The sequence below is a fragment of the Pleurodeles waltl genome, chromosome 9 (assembly GCF_031143425.1).
Source record: "Pleurodeles waltl isolate 20211129_DDA chromosome 9, aPleWal1.hap1.20221129, whole genome shotgun sequence".
NCBI classification, from domain to species: Eukaryota; Metazoa; Chordata; class Amphibia; order Caudata; family Salamandridae; genus Pleurodeles; species Pleurodeles waltl.
This window is the reverse complement of record NC_090448.1, coordinates 135,108,595-135,125,031: the sequence shown is the minus strand read 5'-3', so window position 1 is coordinate 135,125,031 and position 16,437 is coordinate 135,108,595. Positions and strand designations below refer to the sequence as shown.

The following is a 16,437-nucleotide window of genomic DNA, read 5'->3' as shown; positions in this document are numbered from 1 at the left end:
ATTTCATAAGAGATCTGTATACTGGGTGCAAGTGTAAGGTACGGGATGAGAGGGGAATGCACTAAGTCTTTTGGCATATACAGAGGGGTGCGTCAAGGCTGTGTTCTCGCACCACTTCTATTTTCATTATACATAAACAACCTAGAAAGTGAATTGATAAATAAATGTAAAGACCTTCCACAAATGGGCAACCGCCCCATTCCTGCACTCCTTTACGCAGACGATGCAGTACTCATGGCCAGGACACCGCTAGCCCTCCAGAAACTCCTAACCACTTGTATAAATTACATGACCGCCCCGGGCCTCACAGTCAACCGTTCAAAAACGTTTATAATGAACTGTGGCAGGAAACTGAGCAAGTCCTACAAAATCACTATTCACGAGGACAAGGTGAAGATAGCTCCCACCTTCTCATATTTGGGCATAATGTTTGACAAACAGGCCACCTGGGCACACTGCGTGAAAACAAAAAAAGATCAGATTATTAAAACAACGGCGGCCTTGAAGATTTTTTCCAAAAAACTAGGGGGGATCTCCCTGTCAAACATTGTAAAAATCTACAAAGCCAAATGCATCCCGGCGGCTACTTATGGAGCATGTATCTGGGGGTATACGAACTGCCATGCGATTCAGTTGGTGGAAAATGACTTCCTGAGATACCTGCTAATGGCACCAAATAGCACGTCATCATATATTAGCCATTCGGAACTAGGGGTCCACTTTGTAATTGATCTAATTAAGATACAACCTCTATTATTATGGCATAAAGTATGGACCTCGGAGTATACCGGATTAAACCAGGCCATACTATCTGACTGCATGAATCTAACACACTCGCTTAAAGTTCCTTGGCTAAGATATATTATGACCTTTTTTAAAAATATGGGCTGCGAAGCATATTACCAAAACCCACAATCATTGGAAAAAATAACTAGGAGAGATTTGAGGGCTCTGACTTTGAAGCACTTGGATGAACAGAGATGGGAAGTAGAATCAAAAAAATCTACAGTAATGTCTAACCAACTAATTCTGTCGACTGATGCAGTCCAGCCCTACTTAGTAAGCGTGGTAAATCCTCGACATCGATTTGTTCTTACAAGATTCCGCTTAAATATTTTCCATCGGCTAGTAACCTTTCCGATTATGTGTGATTGGAGTACAGTTTTAAGAGTATGTCCATGTGATGCGAAAGCTCCCCAATCTACAATGCATGTGGTCCTCTTTTGTAAATTTTATGATATACCAAGAAAACGTTTTTTATTGCCTTTTTTAAGATCGACTAATTTGCGTCAGTGCCGCGACGCGTATTTCAGCTTACAGATTTTATCTTCTATTGAAATGTGCGGAATTTTAGCAAACTTTTTATGTACAGTACTCTCTGTAAGGAAGTCTATGGTCGTACTGAACTAATTTTATTTGAAAATCCGGAATTTCCGGTAAACTCCTCACTCTCTAGAAAATACTGTAATTGAACTCGATTTTGCACTGATGTAAATTTATCAAGTTTTATATACCTGTCCTTGAATGAATTATGGATGTGTCTTATCTTCCCTATTTATTTATAATTTTTCTTATATATATTTATTATTAATGTGCTATTACTTGATACTTTTATGGCTTGTTGAAAACCGAATAAAGACTGTTTGATGATGATGAACTATTTCAGTTAGATATTCAGTGAAGAATAAAGCATTGTTAAAATTTGTTTAGGTACTGTTGACCATAATTCCTTGAGTCGTCAGTTGAGTGAGGTGGGAATGCAGGGTTCCACTCTGCTATAGTTTCAGACCTACAGAGAGCGTCGTTCTCACATCCCTACCGTTTTCCACATTCGGGTGTAATAGTATTACAGTGCCACAGGTCTCCTCTCTCTCCGCTATATTATTTCGTATTAATGCCAATACACCTAAGAGGGCCACACCACCTCAGTGAAATGGCTGGAAATTATCTCTGATCATGACCTCTTGCTGAACACACAGATAATGCCATTTGTGCTTCCTGATTCGATCTGCTGTGCCTTCTTCGGAATGCCTTTTTACCATACCGGTCACTGAAATCTCCAGCATAAGCACTTGCCAAATAGCATCTTGTCCAAAATGTAGATCCTCTTGTTTGGTTTTTTTATTTTTTTTAAAAAAAATTTATTTGGTTCAAGCTTGTGAGGTGCGATTCTTCTTCACTTGCCTGGAGTCTGCATTGGCCTGCTGAATGGCCAAGGATTCATTTTAAGTCCATTTGCTTCAGATTTTAGAAAGGTTTTCAGATCGTGTCACAACTGTAGGTTTTGATTTAATTGCTGAAAATGGATATTCTGTAAGCTCTCGTGTTATTTTTGAGGAATAAAAATTGCCTATTTTCCATGCATCTACATATGTATTTTATTATATGTTGGCGTTTTGTATGACTACATAATTAACTGGAGAAATAATTTGTCTGACTCACCTATTTAGCAGGCTTAAAGAAACTAAATAGGAAACATTTGTGATCCTCTAGTGTACCTTTCACCTGCGTTGAAGTTAAAATGACTAATTTCTAGTTACTTCAAAATGCATAAAGTATCTCCTTTCTTTTTACTGAGCATAATAAGAAAAAAAAAAAAACAGTGAAAAAATGATGGTTAACATATTACGTTATATATAGTGACTGTATATAGAGTTGTTGGATAATCATGACAAGAATTGAGGTGATGATATATTTGTAAGATTAACATATTGTTACTCAATATCTCATACAATACAACTGTTAGTGGGAAAGGGAAAGAAAAAATAATGGAAAGGAAAGAATGATCTAGAAATGTCAAGATAAGGTAATCACCTGGAATAGTATGGTGGTTACAGCAAGGTTATAAAAGAAATAGTACTGAAGCCTAAAGTGGGAAGTATGCAATGTTAGAGTGTGGGAGATTGTTGGACCTACCATGTTCAGCTTGACGGCGTTTGTTCAGAGAGGATTGACGATTTTAAAAAAAATATTAAAAAAATTAAAAAAATGGTCACGTTTGTTCCAGAGTGCTTTATTCACAGAAATCCAAAGGTAATGGGTGGATAAGATAGGGTGGGCTCACCTCTAGTGTATCTAAGCCATTCCACTCATGATAGGAGACCTTGTCTAATGCTTTCCACTAGGGGAGAATACTTTTAAGTGCTAAGGTGAAGAGTAAATCAACTAATAAGAGATCTTCTGACTCAAATTCAAGGAGTATGTGGGGTGATAAGCTCCAAGAATAGAGAAAGATAAACATTTAGGGAAATCCACATTAAAAATGTTAGTGATCGTCTCATGGATTTTTGGTCCAAAAGTCAGTCAAGTGAGGACATTCATATAATAGGTGTCATAGGTCCACATGACAGGAGTTGCAGCTCCAGCATCTTGTTTTTACGAGACCAGGAAATGGTGGATAAAGTTAACTTGAACAGATTTATCTCCACATCAGTGACTTGTAGCATGGAAACTCGAAAGTTATAAAACAAACAAAATGGAAAAAATAGAAGCAGTGGTACCTATTTTTGACAAATGTGTTAATTTGTTATATCACCTTCCACTGTCTCTACACTACACCTATATAGAATAATAATCATAAAATGAAACCAAGCTCTGGAAATTTGGAAAAATTATTCTTTGGTATGAATCTTGGTGTGCTCTTTTCAGTTTTTTCCCTTTTGACTCTAATAGCATAAGAAAACATTTAGTGGTCCTTCTATAGGTAAGAGAGCAAGAGCCATGTATATTGTGTTTATGAAATCTTTGTTTTTGCCATGTTTCTCCTGCTCATATTTTGAGCTCTTGTGGCCTTTTGAACATAACCAGCCAGGTGTACTTGGTTTAAACAATTAGGTGTTGCCCCGAAGCACATTCCCAGGAAAAGAAGTGCATAACAGTGTAGCAGGAAGCCTGTTAATCTTACCAGGATGTGAAGGATCTCATCACATTAAATGTTTGCTTACCCATTAAAATGTGCTGCTTAACCCATTTTTAAATATTTAAATCCAAAGATCAAGTCCATGCATGCAGCTAATGCTAGTATTTTTATGCATTTAGATTGACTGTATAACTTGTAAATCATTTACATTTTATTTGGCTGACATCAGTTTATTCGCCAGAAAAATATGTATTCGTATTCATTAACCAATATTGTAATACAAGAGATTTGTCTCACTCTTTCATGGAACTACTACTCTGTTATTTTTTAATTTTATTTTTTACCAGTACTGCTTGTGCTAGTCTCTTGATGACCTAAAAGGGTGAACGGGACCAGGATAATAACATGAAGTCATCTGTTTTCTGTGGAATGTCACCCCTGTAGATGGAGGGTGCTTAACGTTCTGAGATAAAGTAAGCTATGGCCTGCCTACAGCAATGCTCATGGAGCATATGGAACTGAACACTTATTGTGGACCTGAAAGCAGAGTTTGAAGACCTCTCTTCTAATTAGAACAGATTGGGTTGTCTTCTGGGGCAATTCTGAAGACTTGAATTTTGCCTCTGGATATATATCATACCAGAAACTGTAGGGAAAAAATTAGACTTTGAAAATTTCCCTCTTGAAGGACTAGAAACTACTTAGCCTAAAAAAAATATAACATCTGCGTTGGCGGCTCCTTCTTAACAGTTTCCTTTACATTTTGGTGTGCAGTTCAAGACTACAATGGAACTGCTCAAGCAACATCAGTTGGACCTTTGTGATTCCCTCGTCACTACATCTGCTAAGCTTGCCATTCTCACAGTCCTGACCTTCAGTAATGTTTATAAGCTTGAATGCCCAAACTTTCAGCAGACTCATCCATCAGCTTCTACCAGGCCACGTTCACATGCCACAGAATAAATCGGCTATGTATTTATAATCAGTCATGTGAAAGGCACTTTGATATCCCTTTTTTAATTTTTCTATTTTTTTTGCTTTTACAACAGAATAAGATTCAGCACATTGTCTGCTGGTTTTGTATGGGTGTTTTTTGTTTTTTAGCTGTTCATGCACATACCTAATTCATTTTCTCTGATTAGGACCTTGATGCTCAGGGTGAGGGGCAAGGTGAGTCAGGGATTCCTCATAAACACACTTACCTTTGTAGATCAAATTGTTTGGGCTTGTAAGGGCTCAGTCACAGCTCAAAGTAAGGCTGTGCTGGTTGCTCTTCACAAGCTAATGGAGTAGTTCTCTAAAGGCGCACACATTAAATTGTAGCCTATAAAGATTGTTTTTTTTATTTTATTTTAATCACATTATTTCCTTTTGCGTAGTTTTCTACTCATTACAATTTTTGCTGTTTGGTGACTATGAGCCAGAGAAAGCAGTGCAGCAGTAGAATAGGAGAGACAAACAAACTTCTCTTTGATACCTACTCTGAAAGGAATGATCTAAAGCTTCCCTTGTACCCTAGATGCAACCTGCTAGGAGGAGGGCTGAGGATTCTGGAAGAATTCCCTTTACTTGTACCACTTACCCAAAGATAGTTCACCCACCCATGCATGCCTTCCTCACCCTGTCCCCATAATGTACCAGCGGTACACCTAAATGTGACTGTTCACTCATGGTATGACTGATTGTTCTAAATATAAGTGTTTAACAAACCCTGGTCAACAATGTAACTGCTAGTCGTCCTTTTCTATTGAGCATTTGATTTTCTTTAGATTTTTTTTTTTTTTTTTTTTTTTTTTTATGCTCCAGAATTCCAACGATTGGATCTTCTGCTTGGTTTTCCCACCAAGGTCTAATTCATAAACCAGAGCTAAAGTGATATGAGTGTGTGGCGAATGGCTTGTAAGCTGTGAAGCGAATGGCCCATGGTCTGTAAAGCACTTGAATAAACAATATAATGTAAGAGGTCTGAATGAAAAACAAATCCAAGCTTCTTGTATTTTTTAATCCACAGTATTTAAGCCATATTCAAACTGGGGCAAACTGAGTTTAAACTAAGGAGTACAGACCATGTGTTGGGTGGGGAAAGGTGTACGTACTGTATATTGGAACATTCAACTTTAAGCATCTCCTGTATATATCGCATACAACTTTAAACATTCTTGCACACATACAACACCCCATTTAGGCACTAACTGATCTTAAATTCCATTGCAGAATATAGGAGACTTGTACACTCCTAAAGAGGGTCTGTCTTATTTTGTATTTTATCGATATTATTCAATATAGTTCAATGACCTAATATAGTACTTTAGTCTTTCTTTCATATAAATTCTTAAGATAATAAAGATTGCAACTAATAACATGAAGGTGTCACAGCTGTTAATCAATTGGTAACCAAATACAGTGATAGACAAACATGTATCAACTTTCAGTTGTATAGGAAGCTCAGATGCCTTTTTTACACTTTTCATATGCAAGGGTAAAGATGTAAGTGCAGAGAACATGCTCTTCTGCAACCCGCCCAACTCCATTGCCCTTGTCAGAGAATGGGCCAGACCTCTGTTAATTATTGGGCAGGTAATTCTGTATCTGCAGAGGAAGTGAACACAGTACTTCTCAGTCTGCCTAAAGGCACTTGATCACAATGATCGAGTCTCATTCTGAGGCCGAAACATAAAACCAAAATCAATCCCATTCCAGGCATTAAAATTAATAAAGAAACGCTGAATACGCTGCCCTAGAATACTGCAGGCTTTTTTTGGTCCGAAGAGAAACAAATGAAGGAAGGGATTGAATCCCATGGCTCCTCTTTCAATCCAGTACCCGGATACTATTGACCATATGCCCGGCCAATGGGATTTTTGATCTCTTTATAAATAAACCCCTCACTTGGCAATCTTTACTGCATAAGAGACTTATGTAATTAATGGAAAAAGAGGAACTACAAAAAGGGAACTGATATTGTCAATGAAATATCTTGCTGGAGGTTAAGTAATTAATACATAAATGAGCCTCCTTCGAAGCGGCTTATTTTAACTGACTTGTGTTGTGTTGTGTTAATACTACATCTGATAAATTACTAAGGGTGGGAGGAGCTTGTGGAGTTCTACTCTGCAGAGTTATCTTAAAACTCTGTAAAATTCCATGGAGTTCCACGTGTGGCAGTTTTTCATCTGGTCCTATTTAATACAAGCCTATGATCCTCACACGTGCCTCCGGCACAAAATGTGCTGCCATCACATCGTCTGATGTGTTCTGAGGTCCTGGCTCCCTCTGCCTACAAGGGGAGGGTCCCCAGGAGAAGTGCCCACCATCTTGTTCCTTTTTACCTGCTTGAGGCCCAAGTTCCTTCACTATTATCTGCACCACTGGGCTACAGCTGCACCCAATCTGCCACCATCCAAATTCAGAAGGGCCTTTTCTGCCTCAAGAGACACATCGGTCCATGAAAAGGGGGAGAGTGAGGGGGGGTCACCACAACCTCTTGCCAGTCTGACATCAGGAGCATCCGGCGGGGACAGTGGGTGGGGATGAGACACTGGCACTGCATCAGAGTTCAGCTCTTCAAATTGACGACTGCACTTCGCTGGTATGGATTCTTGCAAGGTTGCAGGGACTCTATGAAAGTGTAGACCATCAAAGACTCAGGTGCGCAACTAAAAGTGAGCATTGCTTCGTAAATTGGTACTGTGAGTTAACATGCTGTCAACAAGTTACTCACCTCGTGACTTATTAGCCATTCATAGACTATTTGTAGAGCAACTTTTGCAATGTGTGTTCGATACCTTGTGTACATCATTAGGGGTGGAGTTACCACCCACCCCTAATAAATACAGAGGTAATTGTCAAATACTTAGTACCACTGCGTTATGCTTTATGCACTGCAGAATAAGGCATTGTAATGTAATATTATGTAGTATTGTTTTATATAGCACGTTGGCTGATTACTTTGCCTCTTAATGTGTTTTCCCCATTTAAGTTAATTAAACTCTGAATGATACATTTTTTTCCTGGAAATTATTCTTCCAGGTTTAAATGCTGAAAATCATGGTGTTTTTTTGGGGGGGTTGGGGGTTAGAGGGTCAGGGGTAGCCTGCGAGCACGGCAATAACCAAATATTTTGACATCGTGGTTCAAGCTCCCAGTTGTGCCCATTTTGGGATATAAACGGCAATCCAAATAAGGGTCCAACTGTGCATGGAAAAAAAGATGAAAAATGGCATTCCTAGTTTTTCTCTTTGGGGACGGTGGGGCAATTTAAGTCCCCAAACTATTTCAGGGCTAGACTTAAAACAGTAAATAAGTGCCCCAGACTACTTTTGAGAACAGTTGCCCTTTCCCCAAATATTCTAGGACTGGGTTTAGAAGAGTGGTATATCCTTCCTGGCGTCCACAAAACCCTGAGCTGCCCTGGGGACGCCTCTGAAAGAAAGGTCCTGTGAGCATAAGAAGATCTGAGTTTTTTCTGACTGCACTAGCCCTGGATATAATATATACATATGTGTCTTTGTAGGTAAAAGCAAACACCATCTTTAAAAAAGCACACAGTTGTTGTCTTGAAACGGCTCTTGACTGTACGCCTATAATGAAAACATTGGTGCAATTTGTGCAACACAAACGGTTGATACCTCCTAGATGCATCCAGGAAATGAGGTGATCAATTGATTAAATTACTGGTTAAGAATGAACTTTACCCAGGTTTATTTATGTGAATTGTATTCGGCCCGGAATGGCAAATTTTGTCAGACCAGCCCCCATACGATGCTTAGCAGGCGCAGCAAGCGAGACTCGCCAGTGCAAGAGTGGTTGGGGCGTTCCCCCAAGAAAGTTTAGTTAAAAAAAAAAAAGGGTGCATTCTACAACACATTTTTCATTATGTATTCAATTGTGTTAGCTTTTAAAGCATAGTAACTGATTACCTTACAGTGCACCAGAGTAGAACAATGATTGTTTGGGCCTTTCGGTGATTCCCTCACTATCACCCTTCCACAGTGCCCCCCATCTCTCCATGGCCCATGTATTTGATTTATATTACAGCACCTCTCATACCACTGTCGGATGTCGGAAAACTTTACATCACACATACACACACAGACAATGAATGACACATGTGTAAATCAGTGTATAGAAAATGTTACATAAGATTAAAGGGAATACCAGGTGTAGGATTTACACAGCAATTTTTACGAGTGTTTGGTCTGGAGAAGCGCACATTCGGGATTCAAATCCTAACCACGGTAGTTGTGGTTGAATTTACTAATAATAATGTATTTCTTCCCAAAGTAATTTTAGCAACATAGAGATAACGAAAGACCGGGGGAAAAAACTTACCTTTCAAATCCCCACCATGCAGTTTGCACGTGGCTTTCTGATGGCAGATCAGAGCTCACTGTGCTGTTAAGATTGTAAACTATGAACTGCAGGTTAGTACAGTAGCCTAACCTACTGTAGTCTCTCTACTCGAAACTCAATATCTTCCAGCACTACAAAACATACACCCAGCTCACGATATTAAATATCCACTCCAAGCCTGCAGAGGTCCCTGTAGTACATGCTGCCTGTGGCAGACCCTCCTTCAAGACATGGGTGAGATGCTGACTGTCATGTTTGGGCATTATAAAGACTGGCTGATCTCTATGAATCAATTCAGAGAAAAGCAGGGCGATCCTGTTGGTTTGAATCTTGCACAGACTCTTACAATCCAGGTTGAGCATTGTGAGGATCTCTGTGCCAAAAGCAGTAATCCACTGAGGTATGCACTTTAAATACAAATCTGTGATCTGCATTGTTCTTGTTTTTTGAAGCAGGCATATTAACCCTCTGCGCTACTTTAGATGAGTTAAAAAAAAGTTACACTCCGATCTCTCTGTAGCAGAAAGATATCTTTACACCAGAGATATTAACCTTGACACTTTCAATGTTGCCTGAAAACTGCTGAACATACCCGGACTCTGCATCGAGAGTGTGTAGTGAGTGATTATGCTTGCCAGGCCTGCCGATTTGGTTTCTGATGGCTGATATCGCAGCACTGCTGCAAAACCGGCCCCCAGTTACAAAACTGCCCCCCATCCCTCCAGCCTCCTGGGGAAACGCCTGAAGCCGAGTGCGGCCAGTCCAGCTTTGCAGCGCATCAGTGCACTCTACGCTGTGTGTAGAAGTGAGCTACAGTGCTTAAGGATGGCATTAACAGTGGAGCGGGAAAGACAACTAAGAGAGAATGCAGTTTGCCTGAAAGCCAAGGCCTTTTCCTTCTGGTCTATTATTGCACAAGTTAGCACATACCAAAATATTACCAGGCAACTCTGTCTCCCTCCAGATGCAGGGGCATGCAACCAACATCGTAAACTACTCTTGCATCTCCTTTATCATAAATATGGAAAAGCCATCACGAATGAGAGGATTGCTCTGCCTACTAGTTTTGTTGGTAAAATTGACCACCAGTGCCACTAAATCTGGCCTATGCAATTGTTCGCCTGGGTTTCTGTGATCTGCAAACAAACAGTTGTCAAGGGCCATAATTGCACGTGCATTCTGACTAACTGGCCTCACCTGCGTATTTTCTGGACTTTTGTCTTCATTAGGACTTTTGGCTTGCAGATATATTTATATCCGCTTAGTTAATAAACGTGCTATTTTTAAATATAGGCTTGTGAAATTAGGAAGTTTTGAGGTCTCTAAACATCTTTAAGTATCATTTTGTTTTCAGGGGCACTAGCTTCATCAGTCTGGAGCACAATGTTGCTGCAGGATGTCACACTGAAGTGGTGGAACCAAAGCAGCTTTGAGTTCTTCACTTTTCCACCCTCTTGCAGTTAATTCAGTGCTTTGAGAAACTGAGCCCTAAGCTTTTTGTCTGTTTGTACCTCATGAGCCACTTTATATTGGTGAAAAATACATTAGCACAAGGGTTAAGCTGTGTTCCATTGTGTGTACAGTGATATTGTTCTGGCAGACATTTAAGCCGTTTAAGGGCACTTAAATATTGCGTTAATCTTTAACAACGCATGCCTGTGCACAACATGCAAATCATCAGTTAAATTGCATTAGTACCTCACTGAAGGGTATGATCTTTAAGCTCTTAAACTTTCATCATTGTGGAGCAAGCAGAGTTTTCTATGTGCAATTGTTATATTTGTATTCTCTCTGTATCACTATCTGAGTTACCCCTTGTAATGAAAATACCAGGCCGTTTGTTTCTTCAGCTGCCTCAAGTACACTGATCATCTCATCCGAGCTAGAAGTTCTGATACTGGCCTTTCCACCATGTGATCATTTAAAATATTTCTACCTAATTTGAAATGTATTTTTAAGGTATGCCCAAAATATATATTTCTAAAGTGATTACCTCCTGGTACAATCCCCTTCCTTACACAAGATAACTTCTCTCTACCTGTTCTGCAAACTCCTTATGACTTAGTTTTTTTTTGTTTTTTTTGTTTTTAAAGCACGTGGATTGCTGGACAGCTGATCTCTTGGTCCTTCTCATGCAATGTTTCCCTCTCTATATTTCATTGCATTCAGTGTGCCTGGTAATGAGCATCCAGAATCGTCGGGAGGTAGTGCAATGCTTTCTTTTACGTTTTGCGTTTAGTATGTTTTGGTTGTGTTTGGCTTGTATGCTTTTTCACATTCCTTTCCCCTGATTGTTATGACTTGGTTCCTCCTAGGACGCTTAGGTTCAGGAGGTTCTAAGAGGAATGGTCCATGTTTTTAGTACCGTTGCTGACTCAGGATAAGACTGAAATAAATCCTGTTCCTCACTTCAAGTAGTAGATTTATTCTAACGACGTATAACATTTTGGCAATGCAGGAAGGGATCCAAAGCGACTGCCTCTATCATATTGAGTCGGGAGCCCTGTCACGGCTATCCATTGCTGGTTTCTTCCCCAAGAGCAAGGTCTTCTGGTGAGGAGACTTTCCACCTTGGTCTCAGCCCGCTGTCTGCATCAGGAGCACTGACGGCAGAGAAGATACAATGCTGTACACCACCTCAGCTAGGATTTCGATCTCAGACTACCCTAGCAGTAATATGCAACAAATTCACCTCATGAATTAACAGCACTACAAGCCTTGTTTCTGGTGTGAGGGCAGTATTTTGTATAACATTGACTCTAATATTATTTATGTGTTCCAACCAAAGCACAGCCATTTTACAAAGGAACAATTATATGTTGTGAACCCTTTAAATGAATTGTGAGGAACATAGTAATTAGCTGTTCCCTGATCTTTGGCAGACAGTCAGGACCTGTAAATGTATTTTGAGGAATACAATAATCAGCAGTTTCCTGTGTCTGGAGAGACATTCAAGTGTCTTCATTTCATACATTCAGTGTTCTTGCATCTAACCCTGGGATACTAAAAAACGTCTCAACCATCTCCTCACATGCAGCTTCAAAAGTTGTTACTTTTAATTATCAATGCCAAGACCGGTTACCGATAAGCAATTAGATCCATCTCACAAATTCTTACCAGTGAAAGATGGCTCACCAGTGGAATGAAGAAGGAGGACAGCAGAATTTGAATTACCTCAGAGCTACTGATGCTGAAAAAATGCATGTGGAGAGGAAAAAGTGCACATTACTCCATCTATTAGGGTCAGAAGGACAAGAGATGTTCTGATCTCTACCAGAGGTTCAAGCATCTGAAGATGAAGATGACTTAGATGAATTTCAGCAAGCAAGGATGAGATTGGATATCAAATTTAAACCTACCTTGAGCAAAACTCTAAAGAGATATAATTTCTGTACAAGGAGACAACACGAAAATGAAAGCTTTGACGGATTTTTAACTGCACTGAAAAGCCTCTTGAATACTTGTACTAATGTGAAGAGAATACAAGAACATGATGGGAGACTCATCCATGAGCTTGTTTTTCCCACTGGACCTCTCGACTTTCGCTTTGCTTCTTGCTGCCACCAAATCACTCTCCTCTTGACCACCATCCAACCTCTGTTTGGAAAGCTTGGCCTTCAATCTGTGGATCAGCTCACCCAGCTTCTGAATGCATCTCTTTCAGAAGGCATCGTTCTAAAATCTTGGAAACATGCTATAGTCATGCCATTGTTGAAAAAGCCAAATCCTGATCATTTTCTGTGGTCTTTTTATAGACCAATCTATGTCTTGCCTATTCTGGCCAAAGTTTTAGAAAAACATGGAAATTAGCAGCTCAAAACGTACATTGAACTAAATTGCTTGCTCCACCGTTGGCAATCAGGCTTCAGGCTTTAAAGCCAGCCATAGCACTGAATCAAACCTCTGTGGTGTTACTGAATATCTGAGGTAGCAGCTAGACAAAGGGGGTACTGCTGCGCTGATCCTTTTAGATCTCAGTGCAGCTTTTGATATGGTAAACCACACCAATTTGTCTCCAAAGATTAAGGGAGATGAGAGTTCAGGGCACAGAACTGTGTCAGTTAGGATTTTTTTCTCAAATTTGCATCTTCCATGTACACATGCACCAGCATCATTCAAAGCCTTACCCTTTATCATCTGGGGGGCCTCAAGGCTCCACCCTTATTCCAACCCATCTCAATCTCAATGTAAAGCCATTGACCGACATTGTTGAAACATGCGGTCTTACACTCTTCTCATACATGGATAACACCCTGATCGTGGTATCACTATCATCTAAGGAGAATTTCAATGCAGTGACTCAACATCTGCCTTTGCTAAAGGTTTATCTCTGAACAATGCAAACTCCCTAAAACTAAATGAGCATAAGACTGAGGTATTGATGGTAGGCAACCATTCCACCTTTGTGGATCTCATCTATGCATTGTGCAATATTTCTACTTCGTCACTTATTGTCAAGCCTCTAAGGGTTTGGCTTGATAATCGCTGTTCACGAGTCACCAGATTACCAAAGTTGCTGCCATCTGCTTTAGTATCTTTGATGGCTCAGGAAAATTCTTGGTTGTCTTCCGGTCTCACCCCAGAGAATTGTAGTCCAGGCCTTGGTTATTTCTAGGCTGAATTATGGTAATATCATCTACCTGTGTGTATCAAAGGCTTTGCTTAAGTGGCTCCAAATAGTGTGAAATGATGCTGCAAGTCTTCTACTTCATCCCCCTAAATTTACTTCCAGAGCCAGTCTGCTCCATGACCTACACCGGCTGTCAATTGAACGCCAAGTTCAATTTAAAGCTCTATGCTACATGCATTAATGTCCATCCAACTGTGGACCCATCTATCTTAGATCCTTGGTGTCTTTGCTCGAGCACAGAAACCAATAGGGTGAGTACAATCTCGAGCTGGCTGTAATTCCCAGATTTCCTGCAAGGAGTTAGCACGTTCCTGGGTCCTAAGTGCTGGAACTCCCTGCCCCTGGCCTTGAGAGCATGTCACTCACTTTCAGTTGATGATGATAATCATTATCCCTAGAAGAAGTAATATCGTCTAAGGCCTTTAAACAATATGCCTTAGGTAAAGAAAGCCAATGAAGTCAAATATAAAAATAAAAAAAACTGAAGTATGTTATGTGGAGAATAAGAAATACACCAATAGAAAATTACATCAACAAAGAGAAGAAGTTCACACCTGATGTGAAGTGTTATACATGTGGTAGCATATCCCATGTTGCATATTTTAGAGGTTGCCCAGCAGTTAAGAAGGAAGGTATTGTGTATTCTGGGAGGACGTTTTGTAAAGGCATGTCAAGAAAACAAAAACAATTGCAATGTACAAACAGCCCAAATAACTGAGGAAAATATGGGAGATAGCAGGTTTATTGCAGGGCAGGGTAGTGAGAATACAGATATAGTGTTTGTGGTTAAATATAAGGATGAAGCCACCAATAAGAAGTTGGAATCTCCTAAATGCATACTTCAAATATTATAGAGTGACTTCTCTTTTCTAGGGGATTCTGGATCACCACAACGCCAAAGAACATTTTTAAAACAACTTTGCCATCAGAGAACATACAACTAAATTCAGCTGGTATCAAAGCAGCAACATTTTGGTGGCAGAATCAACTTGTTAGCATCAGGGTGTTCTTCAAAAACAGATCTTCAATAATAAAGATTTATATTGCTAACCCAGTTTTCATCTTTCAATAGAAGGACCACACTGGAGTGTAGCTAGTGGTTTTGGTTTGTAGAAATGACAAATGTATCCTTCCACGTGGTTTACAGAAGAGGCTTATGAGAAATGGTCACATAGGAATGTCAACATTAAAAGGTTTGTTGAGAAAGCACTATTGGAGGCCAGGCATGAATGTTGATGAAAAACATATGGTAAGATCATGCAATGTTTGTGACTCCTCTTAAGAACTGTAAAACCCACATTCCTCCAATTAAAAGTTTGACCTGGCCTACAACACCTTGGAAAAAATATAGTCTTAGATATTTCAGGCTTTTTTAAAAGTCAGCCTTCAGATACACAAATATGCATTGCTACTTCTACATTATCAATCTAAATGGCCTCAGGTTAAATTCACCGACATAATTAATACTAATGTGCTGCTGGAGTTCCCGAAGGAAGTGTTCAGCAGAGAAGGCTTCCCAGAAACTGTGGCCACAGACAATGAGGTCAAACTGTGTTCCAAAGAGATTACTGGATTTTTACAACACCACAACATAAGATACATCACAACAGCCTTGTACGACCCTCCTCCCCCTCCACCCCCTAATGCAATGGACAAGTAGAAACTTTACATAGATTTCTTAAGGACAGTGTCTGACTAGCCCTCATATGTTAACAATTCCCTACATTTTGACAATTTGTGGAAGGTTATGGGCATATGGATTAACACCCAATTCATTCACTGGGCTATCCCATTTTTTGTTGCTGAAAGGACAACATCCTTCTTCGAGTCTTTGTCCATTGTGCTTAAATGCTAGATTCCTGGTAAATTGCACCAATCAGAAATTGTCCTCCGTTCAAAATAGAGTTGCCAAATACCACGGGAAATCTATATCTAAGTATGATACTTTACATAGGTACACTAGGATGGGCTTTCAAGTGGGAGATCAGGTCAGGATTTGTATACCCAAAAGAATAGTGAAGGGGAAGAGCAAGTACTCCACACTCATAAGACTAGTCAAGGTCCATGAAAAAAGTTTCATTACACCGGATAGTAAATGCTCGAATAACAGAAGAATTTTGAGATGTGTAAATGATTTGTTGACCTTTGAGGGAAAAGATAGCTCAAATGTAAATGTAAATGATGATATTCAAGCCCCACAAGAGAAATTCAAGAATACAAACCCTAGCCAACCAAGTACTTTCCCTGGACTGTTGCTAAAGAAGCACAGCCGCTGGAAACGTCTGATGTAGGCGACTAGCGATCTGGTTCTGATTCTATAGCACAAAGGATAAATTCTGTGCCCCACAACAGAACCCAATCTTGGAAAGTTCGTTGAGGTTTCCAATTGTCCATTCGATCCAACAAGGGACTATATATGTTGTGTTTTACATTTAGTATGTTTTGGTTGAGTTTGGTTCAGGCGCTATTCCACTTTCCTTTTTCCCTGATTGCGATGACTTGGTTACTCCTAGAGCACTTGGGTTTGGGAGCTTCTAAAAGAAATGGTCAATGTTTTTTGTAGTGATGCCAACTCCAAATAAAGCCTGTTCCTCAC

General features: G+C 39.8%; 1 protein-coding gene across 2 annotated transcripts in view; it reads left to right on the top strand.

Annotated features, from left to right (window-relative positions):
- WNK2 (WNK lysine deficient protein kinase 2) overlaps positions 1 to 16,437 on the top strand; it is a 637,481-nt gene that overhangs the window by 69,478 nt on the left and 551,566 nt on the right. The gene's annotated exons all lie outside the window — the stretch shown is intronic.